The 22,604-nt window shown below is 49.1% G+C and overlaps 1 protein-coding gene across 2 annotated transcripts in view; it reads right to left on the reverse strand.

Moving 5' to 3' along the window:
• Window positions 1–2,518, reverse strand: part of LOC147749101 (retinol dehydrogenase 7-like) — a 141,110-nt gene extending 138,592 nt beyond the window's left edge. Inside the window, exon 1 of one of the 2 annotated variants that reach the window (XM_086966164.1) lies at window positions 2,411–2,518. The gene's annotated coding sequence lies outside the window, so the exon portion shown is untranslated. Of the gene's footprint in view, window positions 1–2,367 lie in introns of both variants that reach the window. The other variant, XM_086966172.1, reaches the window with a different exon arrangement.
• Between the last annotated feature and the right edge of the window lie 20,086 nt (window positions 2,519–22,604).

Here is a 22,604-nt window from a genome sequence, read left to right on the forward strand (position 1 = left end):
TTTTTCGGTTATTCTCTGTCTCAAAGTGATGTTGTTGTTAAAGTGTACGGTGCGTTCCGCGGTGACTCCGATCTGTATATTTAAAGGTTTGGAATCAGTTCCACAAGTAAAACATTAGATCGAGTTCTGTTTATATATTATTTAAAACCCAATATATTCACTATATTCGCCCATCCTTAACAAAACCCAATATATTCACTATATTCGCCCATCCTTAACAAAACCCAATATATTCACTATATTCGCCCATCCTTAACAAAACCCAATATATTCACTATATTCGCCCATCCTTAACCACATCTAGGTAATGGTGAAAATTCAAGGTTACCTGATGCCCCGTGCTTGAAAGCAGCAGTCAGCAAACCTGTCACACAAGGTAAAATTCCACAGGCTTTGCCTGTATATGAAGCTAAGTAAAGAGTTTAGAAAAAGGAGATACTAAATGTCCCCAATTTTGCACCTTAGGTACACAGCCCGGCCCTGAGGAAGAACCCATTAGATTAAAAGAAGGGTTTGGAAACGCGTCGGCTATTTGGCTGTAGGCACACAACAGTATAGCAATACAAAAATTAATGTACCTAAATTAATTTTGGTGCACAGGATTCAATGCCTGTTTCATGAGAAAAATGAAAGTGTAACTGTCTATGAATTATTCTTCATTTATTTTTGTCTGCACATATTGATTTGAAATGTATTGAAATGTATGAAATATTGCGCTCATTTGTATCCCCAGGAAAAGGGATATTTTCAGCCTCTGTATATTGTTGAAATATGAAAAATTGTTTTGAAATGCATGAATAATGACAAATGCATACCTTCTCGAAATAATGAAAAGAAGGCACACACCAGCTGAATAAATTAGCTCTGGTTTGTTAAACTCGAGCCCTGGCATTTTCTTCTTTACTAAACGTATCTTGTCCAGCCAGGACTCGTAGGACAAAACCCCTCCATTTAGAGACGTAGTGGTCTACAAAGCATTGAAATGGCTCTTTATGTTAAATAGCATTTTATAGTGCGGGGTCCACGGCGGCAGTTCTTCCTCCACTGCTGCTGGCTTTTAACTTTAAAGAAAGGTTTATTTTTCCACAAAAGTTTAAAGCCAGCAGCAGTGGAGGAAGACCTGCAGCCGTGGGCCGCACTATAAATTTGCTATTTAGCATAAATAACCATTTCAATTCTTTGTGTAGACAAATACAGGTGTGAACACTGGTAAAAACAAACTACTCTTAGCAACAGTTTTTAAAGTCATTACTTACGCTTCAACTGAAACATTACAATTGTCGGCATTAAACGCCCTGGGAAGGTTGTCTTACTCTTCCCACAAAAAGTAAGGAACAGTGTTTCTTTAAATAAAATATTAAGGGCACGTCGACCGCTGCTTGTAGGCTCCCCGGGTTAATAATTACGGAAACCTTTCTCGCTCGCCAGTCTACATGGCTGTGAACTGCTATACCGTGTAAGTTAAGTACATAAAGCATGCGATCAGGCCCTTGACGAAACCCCTATACCCAAGGCAGGCTACTCATTCGCAGGAACATTTTAAGGATGGGGGAGGGGGGGGGTCTGCGCAGCACATATTTTGGGGGGCATTCTTTAGAACTGGTTTTACTTTGATTCAATTTCAGCTCTTTTATGCCCTCTTTGGCCAGGTCACAGACAGTGAACAGGCATAATCGTCCAAATTCTAATGTGTTCAACTCATATTCAGATATAGTGACGTGTGTTTTCCATATTGGAACACCACAGCAGTTCCTTAATAATACTGCAAATGATCTCTGTGAGGCCCTTACGTTTTTCATATGTGATGGATCTGGCATGAAACATTAACACATTTCTATGCAAAATGACTGTAACAGATTCTCCTACATCACCCACATTAAAAATGACAATCTGTTTAAGAAATATTCAAGATCATCAGGGCAATACTCTCTACAGGACCAAGGTGGCTCCCACAGAGGGCCTCCTGAAAGGCTTGGGCCCTTGCCTTGCCCCCTTGCCTTGCCCATGCCTTAAAACGTCTCTGCTCATTCGAGCCCCATGCAGAGAAAATGGAAGGGAGGAGCCGACGGTCTGAGGGGCGTAAGGCCCGGTCTCGGTCCAGTGGGAGATTCGACACTGACCTCGCCCGAGCGGGGCTCGCGCGCATTTATCCTCACCCGAGGGGGACTGGCGCGCACTGACCTCACCGAGCAGCCGGGCTCGCGCGCACTGACCTCACCGAGCGGGGCTCGCGCGCACTGACCTCACCCGAGCGGGGCTAGAGCGCACTGAGCGGGACTCGCGCGCACTGACCTCGCCCGTGCTGGGCTCGCGCTCGCATGCGGCTCAAACTCCTAGTTTAACAAAAAATGGAATGTTGGTCAGCACCTGCAGCATCGACAGCGGTAGCGCGCGCTTTTCATCTCAATACCTCTTCAGAGACGCTCGCTTCGTCAAGCAGTCCTGTCTCCTGCGGCTCGGATCTCTCTCACTGAGCACGGTGCCTGCAGGTGATATTTACATGGCGACGTACTTTGTCCGTGCTTGGAGGTGCTCCAGGTTGGCGCCGATTCTAGAGAGGGCCGGGCCCGGGCCTTATTGCTCTCTGCCTTTTGTTCCCTGGTGGAGGCCAACACCCGATGAAAGAAAATATCAAACCTATAAAATCTAGTTTTTCAAATGTTTATTGGGGCTTTTTGTGTCAAAACAGAGCAGTTTAAAAACACATGAAGATGTAAGACAATCCCATATGCTACGTGCAGTGACTCAATAGAGTAAATCAAATCCATGGGGCCGGTAATGCTGCCCCATAAGTCTGTTGGGCTGCCAAAGGCACTTATATTAATTTAAGGGGTGGGGAGGTAAGAAGGCCTTAAAGAACCTCACATCATAATTCAAAATATATCAAGAGAGGCTTTAATGCAACGGAGTCACAGCCCAATAAACAGTTCTAGTTAAATGCAACATTGAGTTCGCCCATCCCGCCCAATCAGTACATTGGTTCAATATGCATTGTTTACAGCATATGTAATGTACTCTTTAACCTGTTGAATTATTAGCAGAGGAGTCGGCATTGAGCCAGTAATACCTGAAAAGTCCCCAAACTGGGCCTGGCAGTGGCATGTTAAGCTCTGTGGGGGCTCCGGGCAAAAAATATTTTGGGGGCCGATGTATGGAACACATTTTAATTTGATTATGCATTTCATGCCCTCCGTCATACGAAACATTAAGAAATTATGTTTTAATCTTTACCAGGGTCACACAACAGTTAAAATATCTCTTGGCTTGAATCTCAAAATGCCTTAAGATAACACTGGGTAGAGGGACCTAGTCAGGGGTAGAAGTAGGCACAGGGAGAGAGGTTTAGAGACAGTGAAATAGACTAGACAGAGTTGAAATACAGAGAAAGTTCACTTTCACAAGGGGCCCCTTGAGTTATGGGGGCACTAGGCAATGTCCTGCTTTGCCCATGCCTTTAAACGTCTCTAAGGCTTGGATGTGATAGGTTGTAATTTAACAAATGTGTCAGAAGGTTGTTGCGTCCTTAAGCTAGTCTTGAGTTTTGGGCTTGGGGCCTTTGGTGCATGCCACTGCTATTCTAGTTTAGTCAGGGCCAGTAATGGAGCAGTTAAACTTCGAACCGACTTGGACACGTTGGCAACATATCTCAAATAAAATAGCATACAATCCTGTTGAAAATATGTGATATCCTCAAGGCTTCTTGTTGCATCTATCCAAAATCTATTTACATGTGGCAGCGGTCCAAGTGTTTTAAAAAAAGGAAAAGGAACTATGATGCTGCATGCAAGGGGGATGGGGGCAGTGAGCGTGGTGGCGGAGTCAAAGTCGTGGCTAAAAATATATTCTGTACGTTATTTTGGTCTTTCACCATCAGGTAGACACATGTAAAATAACGTACCCCTTAAATGATAAACAAAAACAAGTTGTTTCTCAGTAGGAAATGCACTATCGTGCATTATGAAACCTCTATTAGTTAATGCACTGCAGGGGTCTGTGTGTAACCAGACAGCCATCTTGGTTGGTGCAGTGGAGAATAGTGAATTGTGTATTTTTAGCCCCAAGAGATCACAGCCCATGACAGAAAGCATTGTGAATATGTAAGTCATTATTTAAAATTGCATTACACACAGTAAAAGAAAGACTGCTACAAAACGCGCAAAACGTTTTAAGATAAAATGGTGATTCCAAAATATAGATTTTAGTAATACCCAGAATGTACATAGTTACATTTTATATTTCATAACTGTTCCTTCAATACCTCCTCAGGGTAGTAAGCACAGGGATGCCGCTCGTAGTCTGAACTCAAGCTAACTGCTGCTGGGAGCTGACTTTGCCCTACCGGATTCTACATTGCGGGACTGGTATTCTCTTTGCCGTGTCTGCGGGACTGGAGTTCTTGCTGCCGTGTCTGCAACTGCTGCTCGGGACTGCGAGGACCACAGGTCAGTGCCCTTCAACACCACGCACACCTGCTGCCTCTTCCCGCAGCTCCTCCCTGCCCAGCCTGCTGCCTGCTAAAGCGACTCACGGCCCCCGCTTCGCGGGAGCCGCTCGTAGTCTGAACTCAAGCTAACTGCTGCTGGGAGCTGACTTTGCCCTACTGGATTCTACATTGCGGGACTGGTGTTCTCTTTGCCGTGTCTGCGGGACTGGAGTTCTTGCTGCCATGTCTGCAACTGCTGCTCGGGACTGCGGGACTGCGACGACCACAGGTCAGTGCGCTTCAACACCACGCACACCTGCTGCCTCTTCCCCCAGCTCCTCCCTGCTCAGCCTGCTGCCTGCTAAAGCGACTCACGGCCCCCGCTTCGCGGGAGCCGCTCATAGTCTGATCTCAAGCTAACTGCTGCTGGGAGCTGACTTTGCCCTACTGGATTCTACATTGCGTGACTGGTGTTCTCTTTGCCGTGTCTGCGGGACTGGAGTTCTTGATGCCGTGTCTGCAACTGCTGCTCGGGACTGCGAGGACCACAGGTCAGAGCGCTTCAACACCACGCACACCTGTGCCTCTTCCCTCAGCTCCTCCCTGCCCAGCCTGCTGCCTGCTAAAGCAACTCGCGGTCCCCGCTTTGCGGGGGCCGCTCGTAGTCTGAACTCAAGCTAACTGCTGCTGGGAGCTGACTTTGCCCACTGGATTCTACATTGCGGGACTAGTGTTCTCTTTGCCGTCTCTGCGGGACTGGAGTTCTTGCTGCCGTGTCTGCAACTGCTGCTCGGGACTGCGAGGACCACAGGTCAGTGCGCTTCAACACCACGTACACCTGCTGCCTCTTGCCGCAACTCCTCCCTCACCCTCTACTTAAGCCACACCCAGCACGCCACCGCGGGACGAAGCGCGGAGCGAAGCCCGGGCCAAGGGCGGGCCCGTTGTAGCCCGTTAGAGACCGTTATAGACCGGGCTGGGCCACCCCCCTAAAAAGTTTGATCATCCAGTTCTACCTCAAAAAAGTCTAGGTACTCTTCCTTACTGTCCTATACCAACCTTGGGGTTCTGCCTGCATATCTACACATCCACCCCCTCTGATTTAAGTGAAGCAGTATTCTAATGTCCATCATGTCTACACGAGGAAGTAGAAGCAAAACTGCCGCTAAGGAAGGGCAAATTACAGGTCCTATTGATAACTTTATCACTAGAGCGAATACATTCATAAATCAGAGTATCTCCCTGATAGAACGTAGAGTGTCCCAAGATTTAGCGAATGCAAAAAGGTCCTCTTTGGGACATCTGGCGGATGCAAGAACGTCGGATCAACTTAGGGACCTTGGACCGAGTGAAGCCTGTGGCCAAAGGCATAGCCTACCAACCACGGTCGATCTATCGGTCTCACAGCTTTCCGACTCACAACTATCCTTGGACTTAAAAAAGACCCCAGATCTAGTGATTCAAAATACCCCAGTAGAAATAAGACAGTCAAGAGGGAGGAGAGAGGGAGCAATAAGAAAGAAAAAACCTACAGTCCCAAACAACCAAAAATCTAAAAAATCACATAAGGTTCCTAACAAGACTGGAGAGTCCCAAACCCTTACCCCATAGAGAGGAGATCAGGAAGTCCATAATGTGATTGTTCACCAAACACCACATGACACCCCGGCACCCAATACTGGGGAAATCATAACTGATCTCCCATCAGGTAAGGAGACAGATGACAATTCCGATTCCAATGCACAATTACTAATAAAAATTGGAGACCTATTTCAGCTACTATTCACACCACTAGAAATGAGATGGCACAAATAGAAAAAGCATTAGCTGAACTGACAACTTCTGTTAAAACTAAGCCAAATCAGGGGTACAAAAGACAGGAAAGGTAAGCAGCCACCCGCAACCTCCACGGCTTAAAATAAACAACCAATCCCCCCAGTAGCCAAACTAGCCCAAACCATAGTGACCAAAAAAAAGACATTAGAAAATACTCCAAGTAACACCCCGATTAACACCACTAACACTAATTCGGAACACAATAACATGGGCCCAAAAACACTGGCTACACAACCGAACAGAGGGTGGGATAGTGGACCCCCTTTTGGAAGATTTTCTGTCAATCTTCCACCGGAGGCCAGTCCTTTTATAGTTGTAATGACCGGCGTACCAGAACTGGGAGATCACACAAATGAAGCAACTTGGTCGCTAAAGAACAAGGTCCAACATTGGCTAAGTGCAAATCGCCCACCTCCTCCTTATTGCTCAACCAAGACCCTAATGGTAAGAAGAGCCCCCTGGGTAGGGCATGGCAAAAAAACAATATAGGGTGATTGTGTCCTTATCACCTTTGATGATCCTAGACTGGTTGACCACATCTGTTCATGGGACCACCCGACCTCAACTGGCGGTATAGGAACAAAGCGCCTTTCCTTCTTCTACCCCCCGAGACATCATAATGGCTATCATTACGATGGACCCTGGCACACAGTAGGCCCTCGACATCGGGGTAGAGAAAGGGACGACTGGGGAGGACCATATCATAGGGATCCCTATAGAGAACCACTATCTTGGGAAGGCTGGAGTGGCATCCCAATGTCGAATAGATATAGTGGCCTTGAGTTAGTTGATTGACCATCACAGGCGGAAGACCACCCTAGCCCCAAAAAAGGGGAATCAGAGAGTAATACTGGACCACAAATAACTCCAACTAGGGATCCCCAAACTTTGAGTGTTGTGTCTTGGAATATTGCCGGTCTCCGCCCCAAGATTGAGGACGGATTCGCCATAAGTTTCCTAGACAGACACCAAATTGTATGTCTCCAGGAGACATGGTCACCAACGGAACTCCATCTTCTGGGTTTTAGGACGTTCTTTTCTCCAGCTTTGGCTGGGAGTATGAGCAGAGCTAAGGGGGGATTAACTATCTATATAGCGAATACCATTCACCAACTAAAAATAACCACTCTTGAACTGGATGCAAACTTCCAGTTTCTTTCCCTTTCCCTACCCAAAAATGAGACCGTCCTACTCATTAACTTCTATAACAACTTGGAGGAAGGAGAATTTCTGAGAGTAATATCAAATCTTAATGAAAAACTCTATAACTTTAGACAGACGAAAGGAGGGAAAGGTGTTGTCTTCTTTTTATGGGGAGGGGATTTTAATCTACATCCCTGTCCATACTTTAGAAAAAACTGTGGTGGAATGGTTAATGAGCTGGATATCCCCCTTACTCATTTTTGTCATACCAAATCGGGCACAGCCAGGAATGATCTTCTGTCAGACTTGGGCCTTTTAATAGCCAACAATCTGAACTCAAAAACCAAAAAGTTAGAACCAACATATGTAGGGAGGGGTTACCAGTCCACTATTGATTACATCCTTATATCAGATGGTCTGTTAAATAGGACTAAGCATGTTGAGGTTCTATTAAACACACTAAGCGATCACTCTGCTATCAGGATAGAACTCAACTTATTACATCAACAATCCCTTGCCTCAACGATAGCTAAAGCTCTGAACCAGAACAAACTACATCTGGCTCAGGTAAATGGTTATACTTTAAAATGGGGGAAGATAAATCCCGGGCAAATCACCGCAGAGGTGATCAAATTAGCCTATCCTCACATTATAAAATGCCTTGATTTAATCACGACAGAGGAGGAAGTTATAAGCAACTTCTCTAAAATTCTAACCGTCATTAAGGGCCTCCTAACAAAAAAATCAAAGGCAGAAACTTCAAATAAGAGGTTGGTTTAATCATAGTTGCACTTCGGCACACTCCAAGCTTAAAGTGGCCCTGAATAACGAAGATAGAGATCCACAGCTAATTGCCAGCCTTAGAAAAGAATATCTGTCTGTCCGAAACCAGAGAAAGGCCGAATTAAAACAGGCCTTGTGGGACGAACTACATAAAAGTGCTCTAAACAAAAACAGCGAGGCTTTCTGGAGAGTAGTAAAATCCCCCTTCTTAGCTGACGATAATCTCCCAAAAATAGGAGTGGCCATAGAAGAGGGAGCCTGGGTTTCCCATTTTTCAAAAATCTTTAAGAAACAAACTCTTTCAGGAAGTGAAGATATACCAGCTGTCGTTTACCCCATTTTAATAGAATTCGACATTTCCGAAGTCCTCATGGCTCTAAAATTAAGTAAAAACGGAAAAGCTCCGGGCCCCGATGGAGTCCCGGTGGACATCTTTAAATACAATACGGACCTTTGGACCCCCATACTGACCAGGGTGTGTGCGGCAGCCACAAAAAAGGGGCTCCTGGAATCCTAGACCAAGTCTGTTATGGTCCCGATCTTTAAAAAAGGAGACCGCCAGGAGCCTACCTGCAATCGCCCCATCTCACTGTTGGACTCATTGGGTAAAGTAGCTGGTAGGGTCATCCTTGAGTGCCTCCAGCAGTGGGCAGAGGATAGGGGTGTACTGTCCGATTTACAATTTGGCTTCCGGGAAGGATTTGGTACAGTGGAGCAGGCCTTAAACCTGTCAATAATTGTGGGAAAATATATCCATGCAAAAAAAGACAAGCTCTATATGGTGTACGTGGATCTGTCCGGAGCTTTTGACTGCTTGTCCCATTCAAAACTATGGCTAGTCTTGTCACAAATGGGCGTGGACCCTTCACTTTTAGATTTCTTGAGGGAACTATACTCCAAGGCTTCTGCAAGAGTACGTTACGGTGTTAGGGGCGAGTTGACTGCACCTTTTGGAGTAGAGCTTGGAGTCAGGCAGGAATGTGTCTTGGCCCCCTTCCTATTCTCCTTAGATACAAACAGCCTGGAGACGGAGCTTCTGAGGGGGGCTCAAGACCTCCCACAAGTAAAACAACGCCCGATTCCCGCTCTGCTCTATGCAGACGACGAACGTCATCCTGGCCCGCACTCCACGCGAGTTACAAAAGACGCTGACCAGGTACACAGACTTCATGGACACACTTGACCTCCACATTAATATTAATAAGACCTTTGTAATGGTGGCAGGTAAAGGCAAAAAAGGGTTTAGGGACATATCCCTTAATAACCAAAATCTCGAACTGACGGCCCAGTACCCTTATTTAGGCATCACAATAGATGAAAAATTTTAATTGGAAAGCGGCAGTTGAGTCCAAAAAGCACTCTTTTAAGAGGGCAATAGCTGCTCTGATGTCTTTCGCACAAAAATTGGGCAAACGGTCGCCTGTGGAACTACTGAAAATCTATAACGCGAAATGCCAGACAGTAGCTCTGTATGGGGCTGGGGTTTGGGGGCACGCGGACGTCAGTGCTCTACAGGTGGCAGAAAATACCTTTTTAAGATTTCTTCTGGTGGCACCAAGGCGAATCTCCACATATGCATCCCACATTGAATTAGGCATACCGCACATCGAGGACCTGGCAAAAGCCCAACCTTTGCTATTGTGGCGGCGTATATGGACCTCAGATAAAAACATGTTAACCAAAGGGATTGTGGCAGATGCAATGGCATTAGATCATTCGGGAAAAATAAAATGGCTCGCCTATATCAGAAACTTTCTTATGGACTTAGGCCTGGAGGCATACTACATCACACCAGAAAAGATCTGTGAGATATCCAAGAAGGAGTTGAAAGAAATGGCCCTGAGCCACTTAGATGGTCTAAGACTTACAAGCAAAATAGGGAAACCTTCTGTCCACCATGCAATCATGGTCCATTCTGCCCCCACAATTCAGTCCTACCTAACGCTTGAAATTGGCATTTTTGACCGCTTTCTACTAACCAGATTCAGATTAAATCTTTTCCATCGGTTAGTAGCCTTCCCCATGAGAAACACCTGGGAGCAAATGTTAGGACACTGTCCTTGCAATGATACATCTGTCCAGACTACTATACATACAGTATTGTTCTGTAAGTACTATCATGTTCATCGCAAAATTTGGTTGCTACCATTGCTGAAATCGTGGGACTTAAGACAGTGCCGCCCTGCTATGCTGCGCCTTCAATTTTTAGATTCTGAAGTTACTTGTTACCACATGGTTAACTTCCTGAAATGTATTTTTAAACATAGAAATAATTTGTGAGAAAACTGCTTACAACACAATGAAATGTTTTTAACGTAAAGAGAACTGAACTATCTTTTAAGCATTCTTCCTCAAACTTTTATTGTAAACTTTTATTGCAATACTGTTTCCTTTTTCCACTTTATGATATAATGTGTATAATAATGCTTTTATGGATTTCTATCATGAAATACAGAATAAAGAAATTTACAAGTAGTAAGCACTAAAGCACGCACTTCACAGATCAGTTGTTATCTCTTTGCACTAACACTCAAAAATAGAAAATCTTTGTCTTCACTAAGCTTACAGTGATTCGATCAATTAACCAGTACTGGCTCCCAAGTCCCAAGCCTCCTTTACACTTGCAGATTAACACATATTGCTCATTTGCATTTCTGTCAGGCAGGCAGGCGCCGAGACAGGAAAGCTGGTTAAGGCTGTCTGCCCTACTTTGGATTCACAGCACAGGGCACTCACTTAATGACTCTTTAGCTGAAGCATTCAGACTATCAGAATTAACTGTCCCGGGGTGGTTGACTGTTTACAAAAAGTAGGACACATCAAAAAAGTAGGGGCACATCGTGCCCTCCCTATTCTGCCCACTTCAATCTCTTACATGGGGGCATCTCCAGGCCACATACAGGAAATCAGTGACGTGATCCAAGTACCTGGGACAGCGGGACGGTCTAGAGCACTGATATTCAAAGTACGGCCGGGGGGCCGCATGCATCCCCCTGGTCAACAGGAGCACTGGGCTGCTGTTTACTCGACTCAGCACTAATAATAAAAAGATGTTAAATAGACAGTCAAGTTTTTATTTCAAGGTTAACTGGCGTTCAGAAAAGGAGCTGTTCAACGTCATACAGCAATTCGCAAAACCCACCTGCGAAGCCACGGACATCACGACAAGCTTAGCGCCTACTTCCATCTGAAGATCAAGGCCCTCTACAACAATTTCAGCGAGCCAGCACCAGACACTACCCCTTACCCACCCCACCGACAAGCCAACCATCACGTCCTGGGATCCCGCGACCGTAGAACTCATCACTGCGACCATGAAGAAAACTCACTCAGGGGCCCAAATGGACCCCTGCTCACCTCACATCTTCCACAGGGCCACCGCTGTCATCGCACTCGAACTAGTACGGATGATCAACACCTCCCTCAGATCCGGCATCTGCCCAAACAACTGGAAATAGGCGGAGGTGAAACCCCTCCTCAAGAAACCGCCAGCCGACCTAACGGACCTGAAAAACTACTGTCCCTTCTATCTCCTCCCCTTTGCGGCCAAAGTCACAGAGAGACTCATGAACGCCCAGCTGACCCCCTTCATCGAAGAAAACTCCATCCTCAACGCTTCCCAGTCCGGATTCTGCAGCAACCACAGCACTGAGACCGCCCTCCTCGCCGCCACTGACATCCAAATACCCAGGACACACAGCAGCCCTCATCCTTCTAGACCACTCTGCAGCCTTCGACACCGTTTCACATCGCATGCTCACAGCCAGACTTCACGACGCAGGGATACAAGGAGCCGCCCTCAACTGGATCCAATCCTTCCTTTCCGGCAGAACCCAGAGAATTCGACTCCCTCCCTTTCTCTCTGAACCCACGGAAAACAACTGCGGAGTGCCCCAGGGGTCTTCACTCAGCCCCACGCTCTTCAAAATCTACATGGCCCCCCTTGCCGCCATCATCAGACAACATGGGCTCAGCATTGTATCCTATGCCGACGACACCCAGCTCCTCTCACTCACGAAGAATCCTGAAGACATCAGACTCTGCTTCCAGGAAGGAATGAAAAACTTGGCAGCCTGGATGCAAGACAGCTGTTTGAAGCTCAACTCAGAGCAGACCGAGGTCCTCATCCTCGAACCCTGCACCTCCGCCTGGGATAACAACTGGTGGCCCTCCGCCCGCGTGAATCCACGCACCCAGACAGACCACGCTCGTAACCTCAGCATCATCCTAAACTCCTCCCTCTCCATGAGCCACCAGATCAACGCTGTCGCTTCCGCTAGTTTCAACTGCCTTCGCATCCTTCGCAAGACCTTCTAATGGATCCCCCCTGACTGCTGAATAAGCATGGGCGGAAAATCCGTTCCGCTCGCGGATTTTCGGTAAATTCGCAATCCGCGAGATTCGCGAATTTCCCGCAAAATCCGTGAGCGGAACGGATTGGGTCAAAAGTTCAAGCTGACTTTTGTAACTCTTTTAGAATGGCGCCGGCAAGCTGCCAGAGCCATTCTAAAATAGTTACAAAAGTCAGCTTCAACAGGAAGCTCTAATAGATAAAGTAAAGCAGGTGCTCGAGTTGAAGGTCAAATTCAGTTACACAATCATTAATCACCCCAAACTTGGGGTGATTAATGATTGTGTAACTTAATTTGACCTCCAACTCGAGCACCTGCTTTACTTTATCTATTAGAGCTTCCTGTTGAAGCTCTTTGTAGCTATTTTAGAATGGCGCTGGCAGCTTGCCGGCGCCATTCTAAGTGGGGCTGAGGGCAGAAGGGCACAAAAGTGGGACAGAGGGCAGAAGGGGATAAAAAATGAGTGGGGCAGAGGGCAGAAGGACACAGAAACGAGTGGTACAGAGGGCAGAAGGGCATAAAAAACGAGAGGGTGGCAGTGATTAACCAAACAAAAAAAAACAGCGAACACGCAAAGCGCCCCGCGAACACGCAAAGTGCCCCGCGAACACCCGCGAACTCGCAAAAATAAAAAAAACCGTAAATTCGCACAAATGTGCGAATTTTGCGAATTCGCAAATCAGCGGATCGCGAATTCGCAAAATTCGCCCATGCTTACTGCAGAATGACTGTCACCCATGCACTCATAACCAGCAGACTTGACTACAGCAACACCCTCTACGCTGGAATCAACAGAACTATTCTAGGCAAACTCCAAACCATCCAGAACGCAGCAGCCAGACTCGTTCTTGGGACTCGGCGTCACAAGCACATCACCCAACACTTACAAGGCCTCCACTAGCTCCCCATCCTCCTCACCCACGCCTACAAATCCCTCAACAACATTGGACCCAAATACCTCAAGGAGAGAGTATCCTTCCACGTAAGAGGAACCTTCGCTCCGCAGACCTTGCCCTGGTCGAGGTCCCCCGCATCCGCAGTAACAGAACCGGCAGAAGAGCTTTCTCCTACATCGCGGCCAAGACCCGGAACAAGCTTCCTGTGAACATCAGACGCTCCCTGGCCCTGCACACGTTTGGGAAGGACCTCAAGACCTGGCTCTTCGACTGATCCGGAGCCGCTCCACCTTCCCCCCCCCCCAGTGCCTTGAGACCCTCACGGGGGAGTAGGGTGCTATACAAACCCCTGATTGATTTATTGATGTAACTAGGGAGCACAGCACCTCTTAACTTTAGAAACTCCTTCATTTTAAAACACATCTTCACCAAAAGAGTAAAACATGATAGTCTCTTCAAAATTCAAAAAGTGTATTTAGTTAACAAACAGAACCTTTTCACCTTAGTTTAATTGATTATATCAGTGCATTGAGAAGTAATATTTTAAAACAGATAGTTTTAAAACATGAATTTAGAAACATTAATTCTTCCCCCTCCCCTGACGACAGCGCCAATAGTGAACTAAAGAGTCAAGTCAGTTGTTATGTGCACTCTTTGGGTGGCCTGGGTTCCTATTATACTTGAACAACTGTGGGAGGGATGGGCAGAAAAAGAAACAAGGAGACTTAATGGGCTTCTTTATCTTAGCGTACTTTATTTGGGGGGCGGGGGCGGGGGACAGATAGTGGTTGTCAACAAGAGTATAGGTCTTCTTCCCTTAGGTTAATTCTTCCCTTCTTCTTTTCTTGTAGGTTATCTTCTTCTTCCAGAAGGGTGTTACCCAGGAGACTCGGGAAAAAGAAGAAGATGGTGGTAAGTATCTTGGTTTATTCTAGTTAGCTTTAGGATATATAAATATATTTTTTTAAGTTTTATATAACGCAAACATGATCCCGAGGGGTATCAGAGCGCTTTACAATTGTGAGGAAAGGAAGGTAACAGTTGCAGTACATGTGCCAAATAGGAATACAGACAGAATCACATATCAAAATACAACTCACAGGACAAGAACAGTTACAAGTACACAGGCTAAGAAGAATAAGCGCAAGGGCTTAAAGTTGTGTACATACAGAGACAAAAATACACATGTATGAATGCAGACAGTCAAACAGGCAAACATGCATCAAGGAGATACAGTATATAGTATCCTTCACCACACCCCGGAGTGATTGAAAGGGATCAAAACCTGAGCTTAGTGTTTGTGAAATAGAGGTATGAGGTCCCCACCAGTTGGGTTGGTAGCTTTAGTACCTGGGTTTTCTTAGGTCTCTCCTTCACCCCCCTCCCAAAGGAAACGAGGTAAAGCGAAAATGCAAATATAAGAAAAACATTGCAATCAAATTATAAGAGTGGCCAGGCTTTTCTACTGCTTAAGACTGTTTCTTGTCCCTCTGTTTGCTATCACATATAATATTTTTTGTCACTAGTCAAGGTTAGTGTGTTACCCTATTCTCGGGGTACTAATGAATAGGCATGCCGGAATCACAATATAGCACATAAGAATAGCACGAAAAAACAAGTAAACTTCTTCAAAGCAACTGTACGGCGTTCTCACCGCACTCATTTTTGCGACATACACCACTTAAACAGACCCGCATTCAACCCGACCCTTCCTTTGACACCCTCTCCGTCTGGAGTACGTACCGCAAATGCTGCAACTCTCCTGAGTTGAGGTGGCATATAAGCATCCACCTTGGGCGTCCACTACTCCTCAATCCAGGGGGGAAGGTTCCTATTAGCTCTCAGCACTTTCAATAATATAATTGGTGTATGTAACCATACTTTATTTACATTTAAAATAAAATGTAAATATAAAGGTGGTATTTGTAAAGCACAAACTTCTCACCCCAAGGGTCTCAAGGCGCTTGGGGGGCCGTAAGGGAAAGTAAGTTAGCTATTGCCCAGAGTCACATGGTGCTGAGCTAAGCTGCCGCCGGCAATCGAACCGTGAGCCCTGTGTTCTGGAATCAGCCGCCCTGGCTGCTGCGCCACACCCTTTATACAGAATGTAGGAAAGTGCCCTTATTGTATGGTCACCCCCTACACTTTTTGCCCCAATGCTGATGGTTATGATTCTGATAGTGGACTGGAGCCTCCTAACCAGGCACCAGTGTCAGTGTTCACTCCCTAAATATGATGTATGTGAATTGGCAACCTCAGTTGGCAAGGACCTTAACCCCTTTATAAGTCCCATTGAAGAGCACAAAGCTGAGGGTAGAGGCTGATTAAATCCGCACACAACACGTGAATGGTGTCCCTAAGTAACAAATAGTGCAATAAAAACTAGGGAGTACTCCCTTCTATACTCCCCAAAATAGGAACAAGTCCTATAACAAATTATAAAGCAAAAAGGGGTTTCAGCACTATATACAATAATGTTGGCATTCCATATCACAGTCCACAAATAGTAACACACAAAGAAAAGAGCATCCAAGTCCAGGGTATATTTCTCTTGGTGCACTGTTCACTTTATTTTTCACAAAAAGGTTTTCTCTTCAAAATTACATAGCCAGCGCATTTCGTCTCCTGAGAGACTTCTTCAGGTCTATTTAAGAAAATATACAGATATATTAATTTAAAACGACGGAGCCGGGGCGTGGCCAAGATGGCGGGGTGAGCGGACGCTTCTTCCCGCAGCTCCTCCGGCCCGACTAGGCCCGAGCCCTTTTTCGTCGGCTTCTCTCCCCCCGCTGAAGCTCAGCGGCCGAGGGACGGGTGGCGGAGACCCTGGGGCACATATTGATGCAACTTTGGCCCGAACGCTCCGGCGAAGGTATGCTTAGAGACAATAAACGAACTGCGAAGCGCCTCGGAGGCGGAGCGGAGCGCTGGCCGGGAGGCTTGGATGGACCCTGGCGTTGATATCTGGTGGCCTGGCGCGGAATTTGCTTGTGTACCCGCATCAAACGGTGCCCGATTGGGAACGACGGATGGCTAGCTGCCGCAAGATGTCGCAAAGGGTGGACCCTATTGTGTGATCGTGGTGGCACTTGGATCTGCAGCGGTGGCTTGCTACATTGTGTGAGCCCTAGCCCCGTCGCCAGTTTGAGACAGTGCTCAGGATCTGGGGCCAGGTCTATTGTTTCTCTTCTTTGGCTGGTCGGCCCTGGATGGGACTCCTTTCAGTGAAACTGTCTCTTGGCGCGGCCTTGGTGGCGCCGTCGGGCTCGGATGATCTGCCCGGCTACGCCCGACCGCCATCTTGTCTTCAAGGCGACGGTGACAAAGCCCTCCTACAGTGTCGCCCGGGGACGACTCCTGCACCCCTGGCCCTGCATGGCTCTTTCTTCCTGAGGGACGCTGCAGCTTGGGTCCCCCCTGTAGGGGCCAACATCTGAATTTTGGCTGGGCTGTGAGTCGCCTTCTAGAACGGGACTGGCCCGCCATTTTGTCCTCTGTGGCGCAGGACCCTAGGTGTCCCTACTACAACGGGCGTTCCCCCTGGCGGCGCTCTGCCGGCCGTTGGAGACTCATCGAAGCCGAGGCCTGCTGCTAGTGGCCCGAGCTCGCATTTCTGACTGAGTGGAGTGTGGCAGCTTACGGGGCACGAATGTCGGGGAACCGAGGATCGAGGAAAGGGGACCGCACCCTGCCGGACATACTCAGCAGAGCCCAGCAGCAGCGAGACAGGGCGCAACCGTCCCCGAGCTCTTCTAGGGCTGCAGCGGACCCGACCGGAGGTGAGCCCCCCATCACAAGGTCCTTCATGGAAGATCTGTTCAGCTCGCTTAAGGCTGACTTCCAGACGCTGAAGCAGGAGGTGGCCAGCGAAGTGCACGAAGTCCGTAGAGAGGTGGAGGGCCTGGGTGAACGGATGGAGTCGGCGGAGGCAGCGGCTCAACGGAGGGACGAAGAGATTGTCCATTTGCAGCAAGACGTTCTCCATCTCAGGGAGCAACATGTCGAACTCCAAGCGCACAATGAGGACCTGGAGAACAGGTCGAGAAGGAACAACATCCGAGTTCGAGGTGTGCCGTCCGCGGATGAGGGGACAGACCTGACGGGCTACCTGAAGGATTTGTTCAGGGAGATTCTGGGAGAGCCCGCGGACTTCCAGATCCGAATCGACAGGGCCCACAGAGTCGGCCGACAGCGACAGTCGACGGCACCTCCACCGGACATCTTGGCCTACCTCCCGGATTTCCCGGTGAAGGAGCGCATCATGGCCGAAGCCCGCAGAAAGCAACCATTGACCTTCCGCGAACGGCCTGTGGCATTGTATCAGGACCTGTCCGCTACCACGCTACAGAAGCGCAGGTCCTTCAAAATTGCAACAGATTTCCTGCGAGAGCATGAGACACCGTACTCTTGGGGGCATCCCTTTCGCCTGATATTCCGTTGGAACGGAGTGCTCCATCAGCTGCGTTCCTTGCAAGATGTCTGCGGTGTCATGGGTCTCACGGACCGCGGAAGAGGGAGAAGCGACACCGAGCTGGAGGCGTTCGGATAGAGGAGGACGGCGGCGATCAGCGAGGAGGAGGTCGGCGGCGAGTGCTGGACGACCGGACTCGCCCACTGTTAGGGCGGACATGGCCAGTGCACTGAGAGAAGCGGCCAGGGACTCGGTCGCCACGAACAGTGTCGCCTTGACGGCGTAAACTCACTCCGGGGGGAGATGGACATAGCTTCTTCGGTGCCAGGTTTGGGGGCTGGAGGGAGGGTCGGGGGTGGGATGGGGAGAACGTGTGGCTGGACGTCCACTTTTGCTACTTTCCACAGACTTGTCCGTTTTGGGACTTGACTGGGACAATGGGTTGTTTGTGCATGGGTGGGGAATTGGCCAGTTGCCATGGGTCTGTTTTGGGGGGGTTGAGAGTTGTTCAGGGGTTGAGGGAGTACCGTCCAATATCTCAAATGTTATTGCTTGGCTCTATTTTGCTTGTCCTGCGCTGCTGTCCCATGCCCCCCTTTCGCTTATTGTCTGCCCGTGGCTTGGCGTTTCCGGCTCCCTGGGGGTATGTCGTCACTGAAGGTAGTGACCCTTAATGTTAAGGGTCTGAATAACCCTGTGAAGCGTAGGGCGATCTTATCTCTGCTGGAGGGGACACAGGCCGATATATGCCTTCTGCAGGAATTTACATTTACTATCACGGGATTGTCATAGGATGCGCTCTGCTAAGTTCCCAACTCAGTTTTTTTCCTCTGCTGCATCTAAGACCGCGGGGGTAGCCATCCTGCTAGCGAGTTCCTTCAGGGGGGAGGTATTGTACAAATTTGCGGAACAGAAGGGGAGGCTATTGGCATACCGCCTCCGCCTGGGGGACACGACGTTCACTATTGGCTCCTTATATAGCCCGAATGACCACCAAGAGCGCTTTCTGGACTCGGTGCTGGTAGACGTGACTGCCTCCCCCGATCGCCATATCATATTAGGGGGCGATTTGAATATAGTCTTTGATTCTACGCTAGACAGATCAGCGCAGCGATACCCGCAGACTGGGGAACTTTCACAGGCTGGGAAGGCCCGAATCACTGACATGGATCTGCATGATCTTTGGCGCACCCTCCACCCCATGGATAGGGACTACTCCTATTATTCACATGCGCACCGGACCTACGCACGGTTGGACTACTTATTGGTTAGTGAGCCGATGCGTGCCGCAGCTACGGCGGCGGACGTTGGGGTCCTGTCGCTGTCTGATCATGCGCCGGTCGTGGGCTCATTTGCGTTGCCGACGGCCTCCCCCTCTCGGGGGGTGTGGCGCCTCAGGGACACCCTCCTGCACAAAAAAATGGTGGTGAAGCATATTGAGGAAGCGATTCGGGAATACCAGGCACACAATGATAACTCTGACACCTCGCCAGCGACACAGTGGGCGGCGTTGAAGGCGGTTCTTAGGGGGGAGTTCATCTCCATCTCCTCAGCAGAAAATAGGGAGAGACAGCACAAGAGGGAGGAGCTGACTTCCCAGGTCCGGGAATTGGAACAGGTCCATCGCCGTACCGGAGCTCCAAGGGTTTGGAGGCAGTTGAAGGCTGCCAGGAAGCTCCTGTCGGCATTGGACATGGATAGGGCAGAATACGCAGCGCTGCGTCTAAAACATGCATTTTACACGGGTGGGGATAGGTGTGGCAAACTCTTGGCAAATAGGCTTCGTATCGCGCACCAACGTAACGTGGTGAAGGAACTACTCGGTGCTGACGGGGTGGCGGTCTCTGATGACGCCGCGGTGGCAGAAACGTTCTGTAGTTTCTATGAAGCGCTATACACGGGGGAACCCCCCTCGACGCAGGATGCCTCGGAATATTTGGAGTCAGTGACCCTTCCGGCGCTGGACTCAGCTCAGGCGGAACACCTCGAGCGTAACATCCACGTGGAGGAGGTGATATCAGCGATAGCTAGGCTCAAACACGGGAAAGCTCCAGGCCCGGACGGTTACACGTCCTTGTTCTATAAAACCTTTTGCCCGGTCGTGGCCCCTATTCTCGCCCGCCTGTTTAACTCTTTTTCCGAACCGGGTGCCATCCCACCGGACCTGTTAAGAGCAACAGTCTCAGTGATCCCGAAACCTGGGAAAGACCGGGCCCTATGCGGCTCATACAGGCCTATCTCACTCCTGAATGTCGACCTTAAATTGTACACAGGGATTTTAGCGTCTAGGCTGGCCCTGCATCTGCCAGGCCTGGTTGAGGCTGATCAAGCTGGCTTTGTGCCTGGCAGACAAACTGTCGATAACACCAAGAGAGTAGTTCACATTCTGGAGAAAGCTTCGCGGATCCCGGGCGAACGGATGCTGCTGGCGGTGGATGCTGAGAAATCATTCGACCGGGTTCACTGGCCTTATCTCGAGCAGGTGCTCCGGAAACTGGGTATTGGAGACAAATTCTGCTCGATGGTCTTCAACTGCTACAAGTACCCTTCGGCGACAGTGAGAGTCAATGGGTGCAGCTCCCGTAGGCTTTGCGATCGAACGGGGCACTAGGCAGGGGTGCCCGCTCTCCCCACTCCTCTTTGCGCTCTATATGGAGCCGTTTGCCCAGAGAATTCGTCAAAACCCGGATGCGGTCGGGATCAAGATGGGGCAGTATATCCACACGGTCAGTCTTTATGCGGACGACGTCCTGTTGACCTTGGACGATCCTAGACGGGCCCTCCCCGCTTGTATTCATGAACTGGACGCTTTTTCGAAAGTGGCTGGTTTTAAGATGAACATGGGCAAGTCGGTGGCTTTGGATGTGTCCCTGGCCGCGGATACTAGACGAGATCTGCAGCGGCTTTTTCCCATGCAGTGGTCGTCATCTCTGGTACCGTACCTGGGGATTCTGCTAGCACCAACGTTGCCAGCAATGGTAACGGGCAACTATGCCTCTCTTAGCAGGAAAATCAGGGAGGAACTAGGCCGCTGGAGTAAAAGCCTGCTGTCCTGGCTCGGCAGGATTGCTGCGGTCAAGATGACGGTCCTGCCCCAGATTCTATACCTCTTCCGAGCCTTGCCGCTCCAGCCTCCTGTGGGCTGGATTAGGCAGACACAAGCCGACATCGCGCGCTTCGTCTGGCAAGGCCGCAAGCCGAGGATGAAGAGGGTTCTCTCCACGCTGGCCCCGGAGGCGGGGGGGTCTTGGCATCCCGGACCTCCGGAAATATTTCCAGGCGGCGTAGTTGCGCTACCTAGTGGAGTGGAGCAGGTGGGAATCCGACAAGCATAGGTTCTTTCAAGACCAGGCGGTGGCGGGGCGCACCCTCCAGGAGGTTCCATTCTTGCGCCGGGTTCACCGCCCAGCGCTTCCTTCGTCATGCGAGTTCCCTTGAGGGTGTGGGACACAGTCAGTGAGGTTCGTGAACTCACCACGTTCCCTTCGCCTTTCACGCCGTTAGCGGATAACCCTGACTTCTCCCCCGGGATGGAGCCAGGTGCTTTCTCCCACTGGAGGGCGGCGGGTTGCCGAGCGCTCTTCCAGATCTATGGGCCGGAGGGGGTGGTCCCCTTTCAGCAACTGAAACAGGAGTTCCATTTGACTGAGTCAGACAGGCTGCGATATATGCAGGTTAGGCACTGGGCGCTTCAATCCCAGGTGCGGGACACTGCTGATCGCCAGATAACGCCATACGAGCGGTGGTTGGTGACCCGCACCTCTGATGCTAAGCTGATCACCGATCTTTATAAATTCCTACAGCCCCCTGCGTTTCATTTCTATAACCCAGGCAGGGAACGTTGGAATAGAGAACTTGGAAGGACGCTTAGCCATAAGGAATGGGATCAAATTGCGCACCGAGCGAGACACTCTGCATATCAAACAGGTCTCACCGAAACACTCACCAAGGTGTCCACGTATTGGTATTATACCCCGGAGAGGCTACACGAAATGAACAGGCATATTGAGAAGGAGTGCTGGAGGGGTTGTGGTCGGATGGGGACCCTTACAGACCTACTTTGGGATTGTCCCTTGTTAGAAGCTTACTGGAAGGAAGTTCTTGACGAGATTGATGTTCATTTTGCAACTGAATTGCCGCGCTTCCCGGCGTATGTATTGCTAGGCCTTCCTAATGGCCTGATGTACCCGTTGAAGTCCCGCAGGGGCAGGCAAATTGCGATAGCGTCGGGTTCAGCGATTCAGAACATCTTGATCCACTGGCGTACCACCACGGTCCCCTCTATCACAGGCTGGCTGCACAGGCCTTGGCACGTGCTAGGTATGGAGAAATTATCGCTTATGGTAGCGGGGGACGTGGACCAATTTGATGAGCTATGGCAACCCTTTCACGTGCTTTTAACTACTGAATTCAGGGAACTCACTTGCCCGAGGTACCTCAGACTTCTGAGATTAACACCTCCGGTGATTTCAACCGACTAAGGGGACACAAGATCTGGGCTCACGGGGAGGGGGGCGTGGCGGGAGGGCAGGTTGCGTTACCAGCCGAGTATTGGACGGGGGGAGGTGGGGGGGTGTTGGGGTGAGTTGGGTTGTTTGGGGGAGGGGGTTCTGGGGGTGGTGGGGTTGGTTTCTTGCATTATTGCTTTTCCTTTTCTGGTCTGCTTGATGGTGTCGACTGTATTCAGCCTTTATCATTTGCCATTGTTTCTTTCTTTACAGTAGCCTTGTCCACCATTGCACTCATAGATTTATGCTCAG

This window comes from Lissotriton vulgaris, chromosome 1_1, assembly GCF_964263255.1.
Source record: "Lissotriton vulgaris chromosome 1_1, aLisVul1.2, whole genome shotgun sequence".
Taxonomy (NCBI): Eukaryota; Metazoa; Chordata; class Amphibia; order Caudata; family Salamandridae; genus Lissotriton; species Lissotriton vulgaris.